This window comes from Cavia porcellus, unplaced genomic scaffold, assembly GCF_034190915.1.
Source record: "Cavia porcellus strain 051 isolate PalLab524CR breed Dunkin Hartley unplaced genomic scaffold, mCavPor4.1 scaffold_9, whole genome shotgun sequence".
In the NCBI taxonomy this organism is placed as follows: Eukaryota; Metazoa; Chordata; class Mammalia; order Rodentia; family Caviidae; genus Cavia; species Cavia porcellus.
This window is the reverse complement of record NW_026947492.1, coordinates 53,850,212-53,874,245: the sequence shown is the minus strand read 5'-3', so window position 1 is coordinate 53,874,245 and position 24,034 is coordinate 53,850,212. Positions and strand designations below refer to the sequence as shown.

At 36.4% G+C, this 24,034-nt stretch overlaps 1 protein-coding gene across 2 annotated transcripts in view; it reads right to left on the bottom strand.

The window, feature by feature from the left end:
- Positions 1–24,034, bottom strand: part of Tenm4 (teneurin transmembrane protein 4) — a 2,788,855-nt gene that overhangs the window by 1,097,313 nt on the left and 1,667,508 nt on the right. For both annotated transcript variants that reach the window (XM_063256396.1, XM_063256398.1), the window contains one exon: positions 5,321–5,390. The gene's annotated coding sequence lies outside the window, so the exon portion shown is untranslated. The remainder of the gene's footprint in view (positions 1–5,320; positions 5,391–24,034) is intronic.

The window sequence follows — 24,034 nt, the reverse complement described above, 5'->3', positions numbered from 1 at the left end:
TTTAATTTTGTAATTTGAACAACTATTTCTAAGATGACAATATGTAATCTGTTAACTAGTGATTTATTACTGTTTATTTCTTTGAAATTCTGTATTACTTGTACCCTTTTACTGTTTTGCTTTGTTTTTTTCTCTTTAAATTAAAAAAATATAAAAAAGAAAGAAAGGCTTAAAGTCAATGAGCTAATCATATAGCTTAGAATTTAGAAAATATGTATTAGAATCTTTCAGAAGGTAGAATGATAGAGATAAGGGTAAAACATACAAAGAAAGAAAAGAGAAAACAGGAAAGACAAACTTAGTTTTTACAAAAGTGAATGAGATGATTACAACTGTCAGATTTGGTCAAGCAAATGACACAGTAGACCCCAGGGTGAATGCAAACTAAGATATAATTATAGACAAAGCAATGTGCCAATATTGGTATAAGAATACAAAAGCAATATGCCAACTTAATGCAATGCTCCATGAAAAATACTTATTCTCTCTTCCAGTAGATTTAGTGTTTCTGTTTTAACATTTAGTTCTTTAGTTTTGACTTTAATCAAATCTTTAGATCCTTGTATTTTGACTTTAGTTTGGTGCATGGTGGTTGACATGTGAAAAGCCAGGTTTTTTAGTAGAATTTGTTAAAGAAGCTGTCTTCTAGTGAACATGTTTGGCCCCCTTGTCAAAGATAAGGTGGTTAAGTTTGTTTTTAGTTGTGCCTGTATGCATCTTCTAGTTTGTTCCACTGTCAGGTATTTTTTTTTTTTTTTTTTGCCAGTACTGTGGTGACTGTATTACAGTAGCTTTGTAGTATAATTTCAAGTCAGAGATTGTGATGTCTCTTGTCTTACCTTTGTTGCCCAGGATTGCTTTCGCTATTATAGATTTCTTCTGTTCCAAAATTTTAGGAATATTTTCTCAAGATTTGTGATGTATTTAATGATATTTTGATTGACTGTTTCCAGAACTATATTGAAAAGGAATTATAATATAATGGATATGCTTATCTTGTTCCTGATTAGAGTGAAAGTTTTCAGTTTTCTTTCTGTTTAGCATGATGTTGATTTTTGATCTGCAAACACAGTTTTTATCAGATTGAGGTAAAGATCAAGTATTCCAATTTTTGTAGCTTTTTTTAAATCATGAATGAGTGTTGGACTTTATCCAAAGCTTTATCTGCATCTACTGAGGTGATGACTTGATTCTGATATTTAGTTTTGTTAATATGGTGTATTGTATTTATTGGTTAGTTTGTTGAAACATCTCTGCTTCCTGGGATGAATGTCATTTGGTTGTGATGTATAATCTTCTTGATGATTTGCTGTATTCTGTTTGCAAGCATTTTATTGAGGGTTTTTGCATCTATGCTCTTTAGGAAGATTGGCCTGTAGTTTTCTTATTTTGATTTGATCTTTCTCTGGTTTTAGTATTAGGGTAATACTTGACTCCAGGATTGACATAGGGAGAGTTGTTTCCTTTTCAATTTCGTTAAAGAATTTGAGAAATATTGGTGTTAAATATTTCTAAATTGCTTGTAGAATTCAGCCATGAACCCTTGGGACTGGATTGTTTTTTGTAAATTTTTAATTATGTTTTAAGTTTCATTAATTGATAATGGATTACTCAGGATTTTTATATCTTCTTGATTCAGCTTTGGTGACTCATACATTTCTAGGAATCTGTCCATTTCTTCTATGTTTTCCATCCTGTGTGAGTATAGATTTTCAAAGTAGGAATTGATGATCCTGTGGATTAATTTCCACAGGATCTGTAGTGATTTCACCCTGTTCATTCCTTATTGCATGAATTTGATTTCTTTTTTTATAAGATTGGCTAGGGGTTTATCAATTTAGAACCAGCTTTTCATTTCATTAATTGTTCATATTTATTTTCTTGTTCTCAATTGTGATGATTTCTGTCTGATCTTTATAATTTCCTCCTATGTATGGGCTTTTGGTTTGACTTGCTCATCCTTTCTAGAACGTTGAGGTACAGCATTAGGTTATTTGTACTTATTCAATGTTCTTGATGTGAGAATTCACCACTATAAGTGTCCGTCCTAGGACTGCTTTCATTGTGTCTCACAGTTTCCAGAAAGTTATATTTCCATTTCATTTGATTGTAGATATTATTTAATTTCTTCTCTATTTTCATCAGTGGCCCTTTGGTTTTTCAGGAAAGCATTATATAATTTCCATGTTATGACGTTTTTGAAGTTTCTTTTATTAATTTCCAATTTCATGGCACTATGGTCAGATAATATGTATGGTGCAATTTCAGTTCCATTGCATTTACATAAGCATGTTCTGTGGGCTAGCATATGGTCTATGCTAGAGAATGTCCTATGTACAGGTGGGAAGAATATGTATTCTGACATTGTTGGGTGGAACTCTGTATACATCTACAAGCCCATTTGTTCACAGGTTTCATTTAGTTCTGCTAATTATTTACTGATTTTTGGTTGAGTTGATCTATCTTTTTGTGACAATGTGCCATTAATATTCTCCATTACAATTGTGCTATTACGTAATTGATTTTTCTTTCATTGTTGTTTTTTGCTTTTTTTTAAACTAGGAATAAAACTCATGACCTTGCACTTTCCAGATAGTCACTATGCTACTGTGCTATATATCTGGCCCTCTTAAGTTTTCATGTCTATTAATATTTGTCTTATATATATGTCATGTCTATTAATATTTGTGTCCTATATTTGAAGCATTTACATTAATGATTATTATCTCTTCCTCTTGAATTTTTCTCCTAACAAATGTATAGTGACCTTTATGTCTTTTGATCATTCTTAGTTTGACACTAACATTGTCTGTAAACAGAATAGCTATGACTGCTTTTATCTGGTTTCCTTTTTTCCATCCTTTGATTTTTAGTCTATAAGTTTAATTTTAAGTTAAGTGTGTTTCTTGTGTACAACGTGTTGTTTCCCCATGCATTCTTTCAGTCTATTTTCTTTTGATTCATAAATGAAGTCATTTACATTGATGGTTATAATTGAAATGCATTGGCTTTGTCATGTTATTTTCCTGCGGTTGGTTTCCTATTTTTCCTTTCTGTTTAATTGCTTGCCCTGCTTTGTGGTTTCTTTCTGGTGTTGTTCATGGAATTGTGTTCATTTTTATCTCTATCTAGAATACCTTGGTACTCTTGGTGGTGTTGGTTTAGTGGTCATGAATTTCTTCAGCTGTTCATTGTCATGAAAGTATCTGCTTTCTCTATTAATCTTACAACATAGTTTTGCAGGATACATGAATCTGGGCTGGAGCTGCACTCTTCCAGCACTTGGAATACTTAACATCAAGATTTTCTTGACTTGAGGGTTTGTGTTGAGAAGTCTCCCATGATTCTGAAGGGGCTATCCTTTGTAGATGATCAGTTTTTTTTTTTTTCTACAATAGTTTTTCATATTGTGTTCTTGTGCCACATTTTTGGAATCTTTATTAAATGTCTGAGAGTAGCTTTATTTTGGTTATGGCTAATTGAAGTTCCATATGCTTCACTTATCTGTATGTCAAATTTTTTTTTCATGCTTGGGAAATAGTTTTTGTTTGTTTTTTGTCATTTGTGTTGCCTCCCACTTTTTCATTGACACCTATTATTCTTATATTATTTTTCTTTGCTTTGTATCATAGATGATATATATATATATATATATATATATATAATATAATATATATATATATGACTTTGGATTCTTAAAATTGTCTTTTGCCCCTTTCCCTTTAGAATGAGGAAACTCATTCTAAAAGTATGCTGTCGTTATTTTTTCCATCTTTGTGAGCTAATGAGTCTTGGGGAGGTTAGGTGACTTTTACCTTCTAGAAATCACAGACCACAGAGCTATAACTGAAATGTTCCTCTCTGAATTCCAAACCAACCACTGAGTTCACATGAATATTTATTCTTTTTTCCTGATGCGACGAGGAATAAATTAGTGATGATATTTAATGATTTAACAAATATATACGGTGTGCTATTTAAGCTATGAGAAATCAGTGGGATTAAAGGAAGATTATCACCTGGCTAGGAGAATTTGAAAGTAATATCAAAGAATTTCAAATGTGGGTTTTTATATAGATTCATTCTCTTGGGTCACAACTTTACCCTCCTCCTAAACACTCAGCAGTTCTCTGTTAATTTTCAGAGTCCAAATTCTTGTAGCCTGGGACCATAGGCATTCCATATTTGGACTCACCTAGCTACCCTTTACGATTTCTCTGTCTCTTTACGCTCTCTCCATGAGGGACCTTTTGCCAATACATCATCCACATATTCATCATTGTCCCTGTTCATAATGTTTTCTTGGGTACATGTGACAGTTAATTCATTTGCATCAACATGAATAAAAAAATACCCAACTAAATTGGATCAGCATAGTTTTAGGTTGCCTGAAGAGATTTATTGAAGACAGAAGACCACCAAGGGTATAAGTGACAGCACTTAATATGCTTGCCTTCTGAATGGAATAAAACGGAAATGAAGGAGGAGGACTGGCTCATGTTTTCTTTGAAAGATCTCCAGTTTTTTTTTTTTTTTTTTTTTTCCCTTTTTATCGGTACCAGGGATTGAACTCACGACTGCCTGCTTGCAAGGCAGGCGCTTATGCTGCTGAGCTAAATCCCCAGCCCAGATCTCCAGTTTTCATCTTCACCTTATATGTTATCTTCTGCCTCCCAGTGCACACCCTTCAGCCTCCAGCACAGATAACTTTAGCCTTTGGGTATCAATGCACAAGGATATTTACTATAGTGAGTTCTAGGCTTTTCACAGAATCCTTCAGATCTCCAGCAGACAAACAGTCTTATAATTTTCTACACATGAATCTGTGGGTAGCTACTGTACACCAATCTTATAAGTTCTTATATATTTGTATGTTTCTTGTTAAATCTCTTTCCCCAGTAAGTGCTGACTGATACAATAGGAAAGTATCAATCCCCAGTCTCCAACTTATCTATCTGAAGGAAGCTTCGGGTAAAATGCTTCCTTGCTGTATCTGTCAACACTGGTCATTTTAGATCTTGCTGTACTTTAGTCACTTTCATTCCTACATTTTGAATAAACTAATTTCCCCATAGCAGGACCAACCCACATTTACCTAGCTAGCACTAAAAAGTACAATCTCTAATCCCTGATAACAATATAAATGCCAAATGTTGGCTCTGACTCCACGGCAGACATGGACACTGAATTTAATTCAATTTTATCTTATTTAATTCTTATAGAAAACCATAGGCAAGATTGTGCTGATTACTTTTTTCTTGTTGCTGAAGCAAAATACCTAACATTCAAAATTAAGGAAGGCAAGGTTTATTTAGCTCACCGTTTGTGGAGGTTTTAGTCAATAATTGGCTGGCTCCAAGGCACATGGCAGAGGGCAACAGTTCATAGCACTGGAAAACAGCAAAAGGAAGAAGAGAAAAATGGGGAGGAGCCTGGAGAGAATACTGTATCCCTTATATTGCCTCAAGGGTATCAAACATAGCCATAGTCCTAGCATTAGACCATGAATCAATCACAAACTCTAGGAGCCTGCCACCATGATGGCATAAGATTTTGGGGGATATCCAGACACAAACCATAGCATTCTACTCCTAGCCCCACAAAAACTTGTACATCCCTTTATGTACACATTTAACCCATCTCCAAGGCTGCCAAAGTTCTACCAATCTCAGCACTGCTGAAACGTACAAGTCCCAAGTCTCCTCCAAGATATAAACACTTAGTTTTGAGTCCATGTACAAATGAAAAGTTAAACACTTCCAACATTCAATGCCTTAAGATAAACAATATTATTCGAAAAGGAACAAAGAGGGGAATACAAAAGGATGAGACTAGAGAAATTCCAAAATTTAAGAGGGCAAACACTAAGTCCTATAGTTTCATGTGGAATATCTGAAGCAATGTATGGTAATTTGTGAGCTCCAAAGGGCTTGCATGGCTTCACTCCTATGGGACTTCAGATGGTTGTAGCCCCCATGGTGTCTCTCTTGGACTGGCTTTGCTCTCATCTTGCAGGCTTCCTCAGACAATCCATACTCCTAGCTTCTCCAAATTTCTACAGTCTCCAATGCATATTTGGCTTTACAGTTACAGCTTCACACACTACCCTCTCAGGGGCACATTACCTGTCCTTCCAGTGCTTTTTCTGAAATCCAGATGGAAGCCTTTTTAACCTCAGAACTCTTACATTCTACATCTACTTAAAATGAGTACCATGTGGACAATGCCAAAGTCTCCTAATAGCTGGAGCAGTAGCTAGGATTTCTTCTCTCTTGACTGTAGAAGTTGAATGCCTGAATCACTGGGCACTCCTCCAATTCTGAGGAAAAATTGTCTATGCCACCCTCATTTTGGCCTGGTGTGTCTGCCCCCTTTTTGGAATCTGGTGCAGCTGCTGTCACCATTCTGTAATGTGATGTGGCCACCATCATTCTGGAACATAGGGCTCTTTGGCTTTCTTCTTAAAGCAAAGTCTTCCATTTTTGCAATTTTGAGACTTCGAAAGGTGGAAACTTGCTGCTTCCTGTGATGCTCTCAGGCTGTCTTTTCTATTCTGTTCCTACTCAGCAATCAAGATTTCCTCAGCTCTATCTTTGCAGTTCACAGGTTTAGGAGAGATTTCTTTCTGGCCCAATTTAAAATATTTTAAATCATTCTGCCCCATTCTTTGCTCATGATTCTCAACATAAATCTGGCTAAAAGCCCCCAACAGTAGCTATACCACTATCTCAATGTAGGATTGCCTTGAAATTTTTTTTCAGATTAATTAGTTTACCACCCTTAATCTCAGTCTCAATCAAAGTCACTGGAAATGAGAAAAATTCAGAAAAATTTCCCATCAAGTCATAACATACATTATCTGAAGTCCAACAGCCAGTGCAGCCCTTTTTCCCAACAGAAACTCCTCAGCCTGGAATTTACTGGTTTCCTGGTCTTTTGAATGCTGACCAGAATCTCCCATACAGAACAGCCTAAAGCATTACAGCACTATTCTTTCCAATGACATCTCAGAACCTTTCCAAACACTTCTCACAAGCCATTCCCAAAGGCTCTTGAACCACATGGTCAGGTATAATCACAGCAAAGACTTCACTTTTGGTACCAGTTTTTTTTTAAAAAATTTTTAAAAGTATTTTGAAGGCAGTAAAATACAACAGGACAAGACAGAACAAAGCCAATTGAGACAGTGCAGTGAAATTGGTACAGCACTTCACAGCATGTTACCGAAATAACAGTAATAGGTACGATGGTATATCTTGTTATCTTGAAAATAGTTGTTCTTTCAATCAGGTATAGCAAAGTCAAACAAAACACAGAACATTATAGAACTTCTCAAAATAGAATATTGAATAGAGCAATACAATTAATCACAACAAAGCAAAACAATATTTGCCTTCAAAGAGATGGTAGAAGGAAATTCCCCCTTTTTTTGCTACACTGTCTATGATCAACCTCCCAAGAGATGCTCAGACCTCTGGCTCCCATTTGCTAATAGAGGCGATGGGATGTTTGATTCTCAGCCCATGAGCTGGTAGGCTCATGGCTGCTTACCAGGGAGGCAAGAAGGTTGCTTGGTTCCCCAGCACCTAAGTTCCAACATGGCACAGATCTTGGGAGACGCTGGGTGGTTCTCCCTCTGGAGTGCCACAGCTTGCCCAAGCCACAGCTTACCTCACCAGAGAGGTAAGCTGGTTGCTTGGTTTCACTTGATACCAAATTCCAATACTCTTCTCTTATTGCTGAGATGAAATACCCAACTTCTAAACTTAAGGAAGGAAAGGTTTATTTAGTACACAATTTGTGGAGGTCTCAGTCCATAAACAGTTGGCTCCATGGCAGGGTGGCATAGCAGAAGGACAGTAGTTCATGGTAATGGCAAATATCAAGAGGAACAAGAGCAAAATGAGAGAAAAGGAAGGACAAAAGACTCTGTCCCTTATATTTTAGGTAGGCCACTCACATTAGAATGGGTATAGTGCTTTTACCCATTATCCTAGCATTGAACTGTGAATCAATCACAAGCCCTCATGATTGCATGAGACTTTGGAGGGGCATCCAGACACAAACCATGACCAAGGTGCTACAATTATAATAAATAAGAGAGACACTCAGTGCAGGTCTGCATATGATCCTCCCTATGGACTTCCAGACTTCATTATAGTCCCTTTTCACTAAAGGGAAATTAACTATAAACCCCCAGAGATTGAATTCTTCTTTTGTGTGTGTCTAAGCTTTTTTGAGGTATTTTTTTTAATAAGAAAATCGGAAAAATCTAGGAATATCATTGGGTACTTTCAAGATATAGAGAGAATCTGGGCTCAAAAAAGGATCAAGATGGGAAATGAAGCTCTGTAGTATAGCATACTTGAGTTCTATACCCAGTACCTTTAAAAACTTAAAACAACAAAAATTAGGTTAATGTAGATTATTTTGTCTGAATCTTCTGTTACATCTTGAAATGTTTGTGCTTAATCCTCCTGCATACTACCTGTTTTAGCTTCACTATTAAATTTTGACACAGACTTTATTGTAAAAAAAATAGGATCAAGACTCAAAAGTTTCAAAGAAAGACATTGAGGTAAATGTATAAAATGTGAGAATATGACCCATTCTCACCAAGGAACCTTGGGAACTCTCATAGAGTAACAAAAGGTAGATAGAGATGCTTCATCTGGTCACCTGTTTGTGATTATCATGCATCCTGAGATATCTTTGTAATAGGACTATGTGTTATCTATTATTGTCAGAGATTATTAAGAGGATTGAGGATTGTTAAGAGACTTCCAGGTGAATCCCCTTTGACAGGTAGTTACATTCCTCTACCCCAGCCATGTAAGAATCGTAGGAAAGTAGATCAACAGCACTACAAATTAGTCTGTCCATTTAGACGTCTTGGTAGAATCCAAAACAACCAGACTTTTTGCAAGGCTGCCATACACCTAATATGATATCTATTACATGGTTGCATTTTAATTGGAAAATTATGTTACCGGCAGGACAGAAATTATTCATGGACAAAGTCAGACTTGAAAACAAAGCTATAGATTAGTTGAATGACTTGCTTCTGGTTACACAGCTCATTTACAGGGTCATTGGAGCGATGTACACTGGATTCCTACCCTCAGGTCAGTGTCTTTCTACAGAATCATCTCCACTGAATGTACAAATCCAGAACTACATTTGTTTTCCAAAACTTTAATCACAACAGAGGAAACATGTTCCATTTTTATAGCATAGTCTAGGCTTATAGCTAATGAACAAACTGTTATTTTTTCTACTATATTTCATTTTGGAGTTATCATGCTACCAATGTCTACTTTATTGGTTTAGAATAAATTATTCAGCTCTTAATTACTATACTATGAATGTTTAATTTCTGTTCTGATATTATCATGGAGAAAGTGTACCATCACATTAGAGAGCTTCTGTTTTGAAAGGTGATCCCACCTGCAATTCTCTTGCAAGAACAATGACTTTCATTGAGGCCCTGAGTATTTGTAGTCTTTGCCTAAGGGTTCCCCAAAGCTGCACACTTTCCTACTCACCAGTAATTAAAGCAGATTATGTACTGGCATATCTAGGGGAGCAATTTCTTAAAGTAATTTCTAGGGAAACAGGAAATCATTTCAAGAAATGGGAACTTTAGTTATTAATTTATTAGAAGTAAATATAAAAGAGCTAAATTTCCTTTTAATTAAGTACAAAGGCAGCCACGAGGTTTTACTGTAAAGCAAATATTTCTCAACTATATAATATCAATGATTATGCCTATAGGTATAATTTTATAAGTCCTCAGTTCCTCCGGGCCTGCCATCCACTCAAATGAGAATCCAGAAATTACCTCAGTATTCTCTCATTGAACTCTTTCTCTGCATTGGAACAAAATTATCCTCCCTATTCAGTTTGCTAAATTTGACAACCCTGTTTCATCCTCATAATTTGCATTTCCATATGCCTAGGTTTATACTCATCTATTTCTACCCAGATTCTTGCACTGGCTTTCCTGTAGGTTTTTCCTCTTTGATTATCGCCTCCTTTTCCATTTCAATCCTTCCCTTGATAACGAGTAGGTTCTGACATCTTATACTGATCATATTTATTTACTTCTGTGGATTTTCCTGACTCTGATTCTGCAGCAGCACCTGTCTAAATTTTCCATGGAAGGTTTCATAAACACTAAAGAGAAAGACTCATAACTCAGTTACACCGAACTGTCCCACCACAAGGGCCATCTATTTTTGAAGTCTGTTATGTCTTAAAAAATGATCAAGAACAGTTTTATAAGTTTTAGTATAAAGCCTTGCCTTTGTTTTATCACCAACTATTAAAATATATGAATAAACTGACAGCTCAGGAAGATGATTCAAATTTATCTTGGGCTATGCATTGTCTCTGCACTACCATTTCATATTTTCAGTCATATATGTTAGCTTTAAAATCTCTGAAATTATTAGCATGAGATAGAACCTGAAGAAAACAATAATTTATTGGGAAAAGATTCCAGGCACTATGAAAGTTTTCCATAAACATTTGTTACAGTTTAGATCTAGAATGTTCTCCAAAGGTTGCATGTGTTCAGCAGTGGGGCTTTTGGAAGGTAATTGGATCATGGGGCACTACACCCTTTAATGGACCAACACATTGATGAATTCATAGTTAAACACATTGTTAGAAGGTGGGAGTTGCTGGGAATAAGTATGTCACTCACTGACAGTGAGCCATTAGAAGTTATAGTTCCATCTCTAACTGCTTTCTTTGCTTCCTGAATGCCATGGGAATTCCTCCAAACCATGCATCAAATTAGACTTCTCTCTTTTAAGCTGAATGTGTTAGGTATTTTGTTTCAGTGATAGAAAAGCTGATAGAGAAAATTGAGTCAAGAAGTAGGGTTGTCACTGCACTGTGACTGTACCTTACCATATGAGTCAGAAACCTGCAGAATTGGCTTGTGGAAGGAATTTGGTAAGATTGGGAGATGCCAGATAGACAAGCCTTAGAATGCCATCCCCACAAATTTATGCAGGATGCTGGCGGGCAATCAGAAGACCAGAATGTTGATAGAAATGCATAAAGACCAGCCTCATGAGATTTCAAATGGGAATGAGGACTTTGTTGGAAACTGGAGCAGAGGTCATGCATATTTCATTGTAGCAAAGAACTTGTCTATATTTTGTTCATGTCCTAAAACTTTTTGTGTGGCTGAATTTTAAAGCGGCAGACTAATCTGGTGGAACTAATTTCAAGTCAGCTTAATGCTTAGGTTATGGCATAGGTATTAACGGCTGGTTTTAGACAGATCTATATTGAGAAACCGGAACAAAAAACAGGGGTAAACGATCTGAAAAAAATTTACACTTTGGCCAGAAGTGCCTACAAAGTTGTGGCCAAGGAGAGAGTAGTTGTAGAAAAGATTAACATTAAAAAGAAGTAAAGTACATTGTATCGGGACATTGGGAAAGATGCCTAGGAAAAGGAGACTGGTCATTTCTTGAGAGCATTTCAGAAAAAAAGGCACATCACAGCCATCATAGGCTCAAGGGTGTAAAAGGGTAACCTATTTAAAAGACTTTGCCTTGAGTAGAGAGCTCCATTGGGGCTACTAAATCATTTTCCAAGCTCTTCCATCTAGACACTCAGAGGCTTCTAAAGCTGTGTTTCAAGGGGACTTGGATACTGCTTCCACTGACTGTATATCCTGATGTTGTCCATGTGGATCTAGACATGTGGTCTTTAGGTATTCATAATCTAATATTTGTGGGGTCAAAGAGGCTCCCACTGAGGTATTAAGAAAGATCTTGGAGGTCAAATAATGTGCATAAGAGGGTGATGCTTGGAGCTGTGAGAGTGAATCTGAAAGTGGAGTGGAACCCCAGGAAGCTTAGGATGTCAGAAACATGAATCATCTGTTGGGAAATGCCACACACATTGCGTATACTCATTCCAAGAGAAAGGTCATGTACAGTGCAATCAACAAGGTCAAAGGGATGGAATACCTTAAACTTTTGTAGTTCAACTCTGGCCAAAACTTCCCCTGATTACTGACTTAGGACTACAGAATTTAATGTTTGTCCTGCTGAGTTTCAGTCTTGCATTCGTCTATCTCCTCACAATCCTCTTGTATTGAAAGGGGATGTTTACCGTTTGTCATTATATGATGGAAGTATTTAACTTATAGATTTTTATAGTGATTCACAGCTAATGGTTTGCATTGAGTCTCAGTGGACACTTTGATAGTGCTAGAGCTATTAAAGTTCTGGTAACATTCAGAGAAGGGCTAAAAACATTTTACATAATTAGTTTGAGATGAGCATTTTGGAGACCAGTCACAGAACGTTTTAGTTTAAATCTAGAATAACCCTGAAAAAAAATCTCCTGTGTTTATAAGTGAGAGTTGTGGAAGATAATTAGATATGTCGGTGTTTTACTCATTTACAAATTAATAGCTATGTATTGTTAGGAGGTAGAATGTAGTTAAAAGTAGTGTATCACTAGAAGTGAGCCTTTAGAGGACACATTTCCCTCTATGGCTGATCCCTTTGCTTTCTCTGCTTCCTAAGCTGAGGAGCTTACTTTCAGTGTGATCTTTTACCAGGCTGTCTCAGCCTCAGAACCTGCTAACCGTGGATTGAATTCTCCCAAATCATGAAGTAAATTCAGTCTCTCCTCCTTTTAATCATGGATGTCAGATATTTTGTCTGTGGGACCTGAATATTGACTATTTCAGAATCCCATTTGTTTTCTAACCACTAATAGATGATAGGCATATTTTTATTTTGAAGTATAGGAATTACGGCTTAAACATATCATGCACTTTACTCAGGAAAATGAGTGGAAGGAGAACATAGCAAATATCTAAGAGCAATGATGAGTGATTTTAATCTTTTGTTTTTCATTTTCCCCATTTTGAAACTTTCCACAATGAACAGAACCAATATAAACTACATAAAAAGATTAAATAAGATGATCCACTGGAGAATCCTTAGCACAATACTTGGTACATCAGTGTTATCTCATTCTTTATTCATCTTTATATCCATGACATCGTGCAGTTCCCACACTCCTAATAAAGAGCCAATAAAGCAGGTTCCACTCAACTGGATTAACAATTCAACTAAAGATTACTTTAATGTTATTTTCCCCAATAATAAATATACAGCTATGCAACGCATGTACATTGGACAGCCTGGTTAAAATATGTCTCGTTAAACTGAGTTTAAGACTTTGGCTACCCAGTCAAGGTAGAATATCTCACATTTGTTAAGATCTTACAATGTAAAATACACTATGCTTTGTACTTTAAGAGCACTACAACTTTAGTCATCTCAACAAGTGTATGAGGTGAACATTATTATTATTTCTGGTCACAGAAAGGTAACTAATATGCCCAAAGTTACCTGACCAATAAATGGAAGAATGAAATTCATCACTGGTGTGGTCTGATACCAAATTTCTCCTTTAAAATCTTCATGTTAAACTATCAAGCTAAGCCTTATTGCCATGTATATGGAAGCATTTTTAAGTTTAAGCATGCTCTAAACTATTGAATGCCTACTATGTATCAGAAATTTGGATACATTTTGGGTTATCCATATAATAAAGTTTACTTCACTGGGGTTTTTTGCTTATAAGAAAACTGAAGGTTAAACTGTTTGCCTAAATTCCTGTGGTAAGGGGCAGGGGTGAGATTTAAAGCCAGTTCTGTTTTAAGAGTCTTCTGTTTTTTGCTCCTCTGTATGGTCTGTATTTGTAGAGAGCCATAAAGCTCTAGAATGCTCCACATATACAGCCGATCCTTAAACTCACTCTTAATAGAATGCCAAGTCAAATGCAAGCACTAGATTTGCCTCTAGCAAAATTTACTTATTGCTTTGCATGGAAAGCCTTGCAGAGTCTGTAAAAGAACTACTAGGCTTGCTTGGAATAAGTTCATTTGTCTCTAGTCTCCAGGGTTCCTGTCTAGTGCAGAGGTTTATGGCTGCCTGGCCCACCTCAGGGTCTGCTGCCTGCTGAGTGTGGCTGTTTCACTATAGTAGGCAAATGGACTTTGCGGAAGGGAGCACACAGATAATCTGCTCCTCTATTGATATGCAACGTGCCCCTGAACTAGCAAATGGGCCTGAATTCCAACTACAATTTATAGACCCTGCTCTTGCTGAGACAGAAGATAAATAAACCCTCAGGAAGTTATTTGTTGGGGACTTGATTGCTGGACATGGATGCTTATGTCCCTGTAGCAGCAGCAAACTTATGCTATGACTATGAAGCCTCCAAGGAAACCAGTTGGCTAGGCTTGGGAGGATGGTAGTTGAATGAATTAAGCAGAAGCTGTCAGGGAAGGAATTTAGAAGCAGACACTGTTTGAGGTGGATGAATCATTCTTTTTAGGTCTATCCAGTCTTTCTGTTGGAGTCTGCAGATGAAGAGTATAGTCTCAGTTCTTCCCAGACATTTCCTGAGGCCATCTGGACCTGGATGAGTACTTGGGGTTTGGGGAGATGGGATAGAGAGGTGTGATCTAGCATTTCTCTGCGTGCTCTGGAACTGCTTATTTGGGAAACCCTAATCTCGCATAGTTTCTCCTTGTCCTATGCTTGACATCTAGCTCAGTTTCTAACTTATTCTTTGGGGCTGGGAATACATCCCCAGTTTGCTTGCAATCATGCCCTGTTTGACAAGATTAGCATTTTCCTTTGGGATAGGTCCTTAGAAAGCATTCTGCTGCAAGCCAGACTGACAAACTTAGGCTAAAGTAAGCTTTTTACTCTTCTGCGCATACTAGTGTTGGCTCATAAGCTCTTTACTGCCAAGTCCTGCGCCTAAAAACCAAGGCCACCCTGTTCCAAATGTTGCTCATTCAACTGCTGATCTGCTACCTCCTGGTGGGCCCACTTTTGTATTTCTAGTTCCTCTTCATTTAGCTTTTTAAAAATTTATTTGTTTCTTATTCTTTCTTCCTTTATTTCTCATCATACATTTTCCCTGAAAATGAAGTCTATTGAATTTGAGAAAATAAAATCAATCCAGGTACATTATGAGAAGAACACATCTACAGCCTGTGAATATAGGTTATACTCAAACTTGTAGCTACTTATGTGGTAGTGCAGTAAAACATCACCTTAAACCAGACCGCCTGGGGTTTCATCAACAAAGAACTGGTGTGTAACTTGTAGTAACTTACCTCTTCCTCTTGCTATATGCAGAAATAATAGCATATCTGTGTCAAAATTATTGTGAATGTAAATAAGCACTTTGAAAAATCCTGGAATACAAAAAATGCATAGTACATATTAAATATGATTATGTGTCAATGACTGCATAATGAGGGAAAGGGTGCTCATATTCAATGTTTTGATTAATATTTTGTCATGGGGGTGTGCATGTATATAAGACCAATTAGATATAAAATATATTAAACACTTCCCATTGTTACCTCTAGCTTTTACATTTCCACTTTTTGCTTTATGCCTACAACCTCTTCTTCATCCAAGTCTAACCCTCTGAGAGGATGTAGTATGTTTTATGGATGACATAACCATATCTAGTTTCTAATCAGATGGAGAATACTTTAGAAATGTTGATTCTTTCTGTATCTATTCAAACATCTGTGTTTCTTGAGATGTGTTTATTGAGATCTGTCCTTCCTAGTGGTGCTATCATACGACAATTTTTGCTGCAGATACTTGTTCAGCAATTCAGATATCCATAGTAGGGATATCATTGAGAACCACCATTTAGCTAAGAGAGTGACCTTCACAGTGGATTGGTACAAGCTGCACTGTGAAACTGGCCCACTCAGAACACTGGAGTGTCTCACCCAACTCCCCACTCTATAAAGCTAATACCCATTCTGTTTCACCGAGAACATAGGAAACACAATTATTTTCAAAGTACAGTGACTAAAATCTCTTGTTGTCTTGAGAATTGCTCTATTTGTTTATTAAAAATAGTCAGTAGTTCAATAAATGGGTATACAGTGATACAGCTTACAGAAGGGGAAAGATACACTTAATGAATATCCACATAAATATGTAGTAATAATTCATGATAATTCAGAATACAACTGCTTGTGGGAAAAATAACGTTAAAGAGGTGGTTAGGTTAAATGAAGTCTAATACAATATGACTAATTTTCCTCCAATAAAAAGGTAATTGAGAAAAACAGTGTAACAGACATGTGCACATACAAAAAGTTGAGAGTTATTAACATGCAGCAAGAGTCTATCATTTGTAAGCCAAGAAGACAGACCTGTTCAACTTTCTAACTTGCTAATGTTCTGAACTTGGGCTTTTAATTTGTATATTGGAAGAAAATATATTTCTGTCATGGCAGTCACCCAATCTGTGATGTTTTGTGGCAGACAGGCAAATTAATTCATTCCATCACTTATTAGACATCTGAACTCTGAAAGTTATTTAATTGCCTTTGAGTCTAACATTAGAAAAAATATCTTTCTTAAAGGTGGTCAGTATTAAAATAATATCATGTTAAAGTATATAATGATCATAGTTCCTGGTATGTAGAAAATTCTCAGTACAGACTACCTATATTTTCAATTATACCAACCAATTGTTTGGAGAAATAGTATCCATGATGATGATAACAAAAATATTTGTTATATGTTGGGGAACAATTTTTCATATTTCTGTGGGATTTTCTGCACAACTTTTAAGAGAAGTTATAACTGCTGTTTGTAATCAACTGTCTTTGGAAAAGATGTGTATTACAAACAGTGTTAGAGGAGAAATTGTACATTTCTGTCTGCAGCAAAAGGCAGGCCCCCCTACTATCTATAGTAAAAGAGCTGGGTGTACAAGCTCAAGGCTTCTTTCTTATAACATAATCCATTACACACAGAGACATTCACCTAAACACATCTGTATTATTTAGTTCTGTATATATTGCAGCCAGAGGAACTCTTTCATATAGGCTGACAGTAATGCGGTTTGCTGTGCAGTGGGGAATAGCAAAGGCCTTTGCCTCTGACCCAGGAGACTTGTAGCTTTTGCTAGCAACAATGCACGCAGGCAGGGTAACTTGCTAGGATGACTTTCCAGTACGGTAACATTTTAAACTATACATTATGCACAATAGTACATTTATAGTTTTGTAATTCCATTATGAATTTAAATCACTTTGGCTTTTGGGAGCATTAATACACCACCTGTTGAACAACATCCTAGTTCTTGCTGTGTACAGACTGGAAGGGAACTCTCCATACCAGTAAACTACACTGTACCTCTAACCCTTCAGTCTCTCAACAGGGACCCTGATTGCATTTCGATTTTCACACATCGAAATCATTATTAAGAAAGACAGTGGTGGAAAGGGGGCATTTCAAGGTAAGGAAAGATCACAATGAATTTTTTTCAGAAGTCTTTGGCAAAAAATGGAGACCTTTTTTTTCTGGGCAACCCAATTAAAAGCCTGATGAAACTGTAGTTTAAAATTTATCTCATCTAAAGAAAAAGCACAAAATAAACACAAAACTAGTGACAGATACCCTCTGCCCTTGATATATTGTGCTAAGATTTTCCTTAACCTGTAATTAAGAACCAAGTGAAATGGCAAACAGGGTATTTGCAGCATTTCTTCTTCCCTGCTGGTACCAGGATCTTTTTGAAAAGACTGACGGGTAGCAAGATGTTTTGAGAACACAAACTTTATGATCTTATATATATGCAATTGAACTACAGTTCAGCAGTATCCTACCTGTACTTAAGCCTTTGGTTTTTCTGAGTCTCAGTTTCCTTATATACAAAATAAGGCTAATATTACTTCTTGGGCAGTTTGTGTGAAAATTAAATGAGTAATATCAATTAAGCGTCAGTACATAATAACTGTCTTGGACTTTCTTTTTTTTATTTTTAAAAAGCAAAATGGAGAAAAGGGTGGAAATAATACAGAATTTCAAGAAAAATAACAGTTAGAAATCAACACTAGTTAATATACCACATAGTGTTACCTGAGAAGTAGTTGTTCAAGTTACAAAATCTAAGCATAAAAAAGGAACAATCAAACAAACTATTCCTTTTGATGAACTAACAGAGAATTAGTAGTATGGTTTCTATCTTGCACACTTAAACATACATACAGTTATATGTGTATACCTACAAGTTGTTCTTTTCTTTTGAGCACCTTCTTTCCCTTTCATTATTACAGTATCTATTATACATTTTGGATTTTATCACTCATGCCATTTATTATTATTATTTACTTATTTTTTACACTAGAGGAATAATACATTTATAAATGCGAGGCTGATTTATTTCACTTATGAGTACAGTCTCAAGTGACCTCCATTGACCTATAAAAGCCTGAAGATCATCTTTTTTATAACAAAATAATATTCCATTATATAAAAATACCACACGTTTTTCAACCATTCTGTGGTTTATGGGCTTTTGGTTTATTTCCAAGATATAGCTATTACAAATTGTGCTGCTGTAAACATGGGTGTGCATATATCACTGTGATGTTATTAGGCTTTCATGCACTGTTGTGTAACAGATGTATGTGTGATATTGCATAGGTTATGTAAGTTCTGAGAGCTTACATTTCTCATCTAAAATAGGATAAATAATACATATATTTTAGAATTGGTGTAATTTTATGAAACACTTGAGTTTCTTAAATTAGCATGTGGTGCATAATGACAGATCTATTTTCTTGGTCAGCTCCACATTTTCTTTCTACTGTTCTATCCCTACCTTTACTTTACATTGATGTTTTCCATGATCTTAGTTCCTAGTCAATCTACTCTTTAGTCAAAAATTATTGCATGAGTTGCTATTTTATTTTTACTGTGTTAGACTCAATGAAGATATAAAAGATCTGTATAGAAATGAGCCCTTGGGGCTGGGGATTTAGCTCAGCGGCATAAGCGCCTGCCTTGCAAGCAGGCAGTCGTGAGTTCGATCCCTGGTACCGATAAAAAATGAAAAAGACAAAAAAAAAAAAAAAAAAAAAAAAAAAAAAAAAAAAAGAAATGAGCCCTTTTCCAAAAAAGGAAAAGTGATAATTAATGAATCAGGAAGGAAAATAAATAAAGATAAGGAACTTAAATTTTATTGCAAACAATGTTCAGTTAGGAGAAATAATCTGAGTTCAAATTCTGAATTTTCTATTACTCTACAAATGATTTCCTAGAAGTTATTAACATTTGTAAGCCTGTTTCATCATCTGTAAATATAAATAATGACTACTTTTTTTCTAAATGAAGCATTATGAGAACTGAGGGAAGTAATACTTGTAAAAAGGTCTGTTAACCTGTGAAGTGTATATAAATATAATTTATTCCTGTCATCCTTGTCATAATGGTACATACAACCAAAGTAAGATTATGAGTACTATGTGCCACAAGTTTTCATACAATGAGAAAAATAGAATTAGGTGTTCATTAATTTATTCAATAACTGATTATTGAACACCTGCCAGATATTCAATGCTAGGTACCAAGTCTCATCTGTGGAGAAAGTAAAAAGAGAAAGAACAGAATATGTCAGAGGAAGACAAACACTATGGAAGTGAGAGTCTCAAATATAGGAAGAGATGGTAGTCATATTTTATATGAGATTGTCATGGAAGTTTCTTAACTGGTGGCATTTGAATAACAATTGATACCTGGTAGCAAATGTGCAGGTAACTAGGGAAAGAACATTGTAGGAAGAGCAAGAGTAAATCAGAAGTTCTGAGTGAAGGGGAGACTGCATATTCAAGACACAACATATTCTAGACACATCTAGAATGGCTAGAGATTAGCTACGAAGAAAATCTCAGAAAGGCAGTGGGTAGCTGGGAGGTAGGGGCTGGTTTATGTGGATCTGGTAAGCCATGCATAAGTTGGTATTGAGTGTTTCAAATGGCAGAGGGATGAGACATGAAGGGTTTATAGTTATGTCACAGAGAGTCAAGATCAGAAACAGATGATTTTGACTTGGACTGAGATTGTGAGGTGAGGCTGAATTTGGATATATGTTATTAGCCAAACCAGTAGAATTTGTTGATGACTGGTGTAGGGTATGAAAAACAAGAGGTGAGTCAGCTATGGCTGCTGTAGTTTGACCTGTGACACCAGAAGGGAGCAAGGTACACACGGTCACAATGGGGTATAACTTGGGATATGTTAAATTTAACATGATTTTGTGATTTACAGGTGGGGATATTGCATAAGTGTTTAGATTTACAAATACAGAATTAAAGGAGAGGTATGGGCTAGAGACATGCCCTATGGTCAGGTAATTAGCTCAGTGTTTCTAGAAGGGCTACTGAGATGCAGAAAACTTTAATAACTTGCAAAAGGCCTCGCAGCTAGTGGAGCCAGGATGGAAATGGAGGACTCTGTGGCTACCAAGAAGACACTTTCTTCATTATTCCTTCTTCCTGAGGGGTGCGTAGGGACATAGGAATATGAACCTTTCTCTGTGTCCTGGACAAGAGATTAGGAATGAGGAATATGTCAGTCAGAGTGAGTATGTGACACTCAGCCATTCCTCCTGCTCTTTCTTCTGCTCATCCGAGGCTCTAACTCTTCTAGAAATTATTCTCCACTATTGGGGAACAGGTAGAGCTAAGGCAGAAATCGTGTCTTATATTTCAGGACTTTGAGATAGCTGACTTGTTAACTGGGTCAGGCACTCACAAAAGCACTGATTTCATGTAAGCTAAATCATCTGGCATTCACAACCCAAATTAGAGATTCAAGACCCACGGCTAGAATGGAAGGAGAGATGTACTCTGCCTTTCATGATAAATGATACAGAGTTTCATGTATAGATGGAAAGCAAAGGAAAGTGACCCTGTTAAAACCACTTGTGGACCAACTACAAGGTTTCAGAGTGCTATAAATGAATATGTGGGCATGGGACAAGTGAAATGAGAAAAAAAAAGATTATAATCCTCAAATTACTAATGAAGAAAATAGTATCTGCTTATCCATGGTTTCACATGCCAAGGTCAATCACCCACTGTCAACCATGGCCTAAAAATATTAAGGAGAAAATCCTAGAGATAATGGGCTAATGAACTCTTACACCCATCTGCTCCCTGAGATCATATAACTCATCCCTCTCTCCTGAAAATCCATGGTGTAGTCTGTGTATGCCTTTTGGCCATTTACAAGCCCTCTCTGTTACATCCCTTCTGCAGTATCACAGTGCTTGCCTTCTAGCAGCTCTTATTGTATTTAATAATGGCTTTAAAGCACATGAGTAGTGATGCTGACAATTCTGCTATTGCAAAGAGAAGCTATAAAGTGCTTCCTTTTAGTGAAAAGGTGAAAGTTCTCAACTCACTAAGGCAAAAAATATTCATATGCTGAGTTTGCTAAGATTTATGGTAAGAAGAAATCTTCTATCCGTGAAATTGTAAGGAAGGAAAAAGAAACTCAGTTTTGCTGTGACACCTCGAACTCTAAAGTTACGGCTTCTTTTATTTATTTAATATTACAACTTACTGGAAATAGAATATTGTATCTCATGCATAAGAAGTGCTTAGTGAAGATGGAAACATTAAATTTGAGTTTGTGTATAGAGGAAAGAATAGCATACATAAGATTTGGTACTAAACACAGATGAGGGTGGACTGTGATAAACGAAGAATAATTGGGTAAGATTAGTTTTCCAGGCTAAATGACCAGTCAGTAGCACACTAAGGGATCCAGTACTTCCCAAAAGCCCATGCCCTAGAAAAATAATAATATTAATTTCACTTTATTTAATTTTATTTTTCTCTTAATACTGAACAAAAGGGATCACAATCTGTTATAGTGATAGAATCATTTTAGGAAGAATTAGAAAAAAAAATTTAAAGCAAAACTTCTCCAACTGTACTCTGCAGAGAAATCTGAGAATTTCATGCAAATGCAGATTCTGAGTTGGGGGGCCTTGGCGGGAGCTTGCTCTCTTTTAGTCTTAAAGCCTTCAATTATTAATTTCTCCATATGAGAATTTCTCCCATATGGCATGAAGTGGTTATGAAGATTAAATGAAATAATGTATAAAAGGCGCCTAGCATAGTGCCTGACAACAAAGACGGGCTCCGTAAATGGTAGCTATTTTTATTTTTTAATAAAGCAGGTTGTTTGTTTTACCAGATCAAAGGGACCAGAAGGGTTTTTATGCTAAGGCTGCTCACAGAGACTGCAGCAGAAACAAGGATAGCATTAGTATTTGCCCCTGGGGTTGGCTTTGGGGCTGCCAGCATCCCAGGGAGTCCAGCTTCAAGAAGCACTGAGGAAAGCAGAGGCAGGGATTTAGAAACTGTGTGAACTAGTCTACACCTCTCCTTCATTAGACTGAGGAGCCAAGCGCCCTTGGGAGCACACTCATATTCCCTACCGGTTACTCAGCAAGTTGGTGACACTGTAACATAGAACCTGACCCTTCTGATCCTCAAATGCGTGCTTCTTTTATTTATTTAATATTACAGCTTACTGGAAATAGAATATTGCATCTCAGATCTGCCCTCTTTTTTCCTTCTGTTTGTTTTATAATTCCTCATTTGGTGACATAACAATAGAACAGAAAATTCTGAATCTGGAGGCTTCACTTAATTTCACTTATGGTAGATACAAGATAAATAAACACAGCAACTTAAAAATAAAGCTCTTAATATGGCTATAGCATCTTTTATTTAGCTTACTTTTCTTTTCTTCTTCACCCTAAAGATGGAGTAGTTGCCAATCTTAACTCTGCTGGAACACATACACACAGCAGTAGAAAATGCTGTATATGTTAAGCTCTCTCCACACTTCCTGACAGCATGCAAGTAAAGGTACAATCAGAAGGATATAAACAACAAACAAAAGCAAGTTTTAGGTGTATTTTGAATTTATTTTTTCATCTGCTTGTTCATTTATTCAGCAAAAAGTAATTGAACATTTCCTTTGTGCCAAGTTCAGTGTTGAGCATTGACTTGAGAGAGAGAGATAGGCCTTGGCCTCTGTCTTTGAGATTCTCACAGACCAGTAGACAGAGAAACATTTTCCAAACTAGCAGTAAGTACATTGATGGGGAAGCGCAGGAACATGAATAGCACCCACCTGGCCTAGAGGGAAAGGGGCAGTGTCTAGAGGAGGCAGATTATGAAGAGTGACATATTCATCCCTCATTTAGCAGGACATCTGCTAAAATTACACAGACCTGAGATGATGACAGTCTGAGATGATTCATATGCTAATTTGAAGTTAGAAAGAGATTGTGCAGAGAAATTTAGAGATTTTCAGCTTGGGAACTAGTCTTAGTTTTAAAATCCATTATATAATTGGCCTGTGTCAGCTTAACTTTCTTTTTGGTAATCTAACTTTACAATTTTTAAAATCATTCTAGACTGTATCTAAGCACCCTTTTTTTATCCTTGCAAGTTTGTGGTTTACTGGGACATGTCTTCCTTGTGGTCAGAAGCATCGCTTATTTATGTTTGCATTCCCAAGGTCTCACACAACTCTTGGGAGTCTCAGTAACCTGTATTTGTGCAGTACTGTAGTATCTTGGTACTCATTGTTAATTGATTCCAGGAGGTGTTACAAGTATCAAAGAAGGACCAAAGAAATTGTTTTGGCTGAAATGAATTGTGAGGAACTGACTTAGACAAGTTCTTGCTTGCAACAAGGAGTACAAATCAATAGTCCTGGGATAAGAGTTTTGTGTCAAAATTCACTGAGTATGAAATCCAACAATTTTCACAAGTCTGAGCACCACATGACCACCTAAAATTTTAAATCTGATTCCTTTAGTTGAGACAGAGTACAAAGCATAAATAAAAAATGGTGTTACAATATGGGACTTTAAAAGAATATTTTCAGCAGTAGACTACATGACTTGTGAAAGTTTGTAGTGAGCAAAGAGCAACAGCACACTCCATAAAGGATACTGTTTGCAGGAGTGAGGATGGCAGGAGAAACAAACAAACCAATAAACAAACAAGACGAGAAGAATAAGCCTATGTTCAGCAGATTCCACTGAAGATCTTAAATAATGATTGAATTCTCTTAGAGACTATAGCGCCAAGGTTTTCAGGACAATAACTTAACAAGAA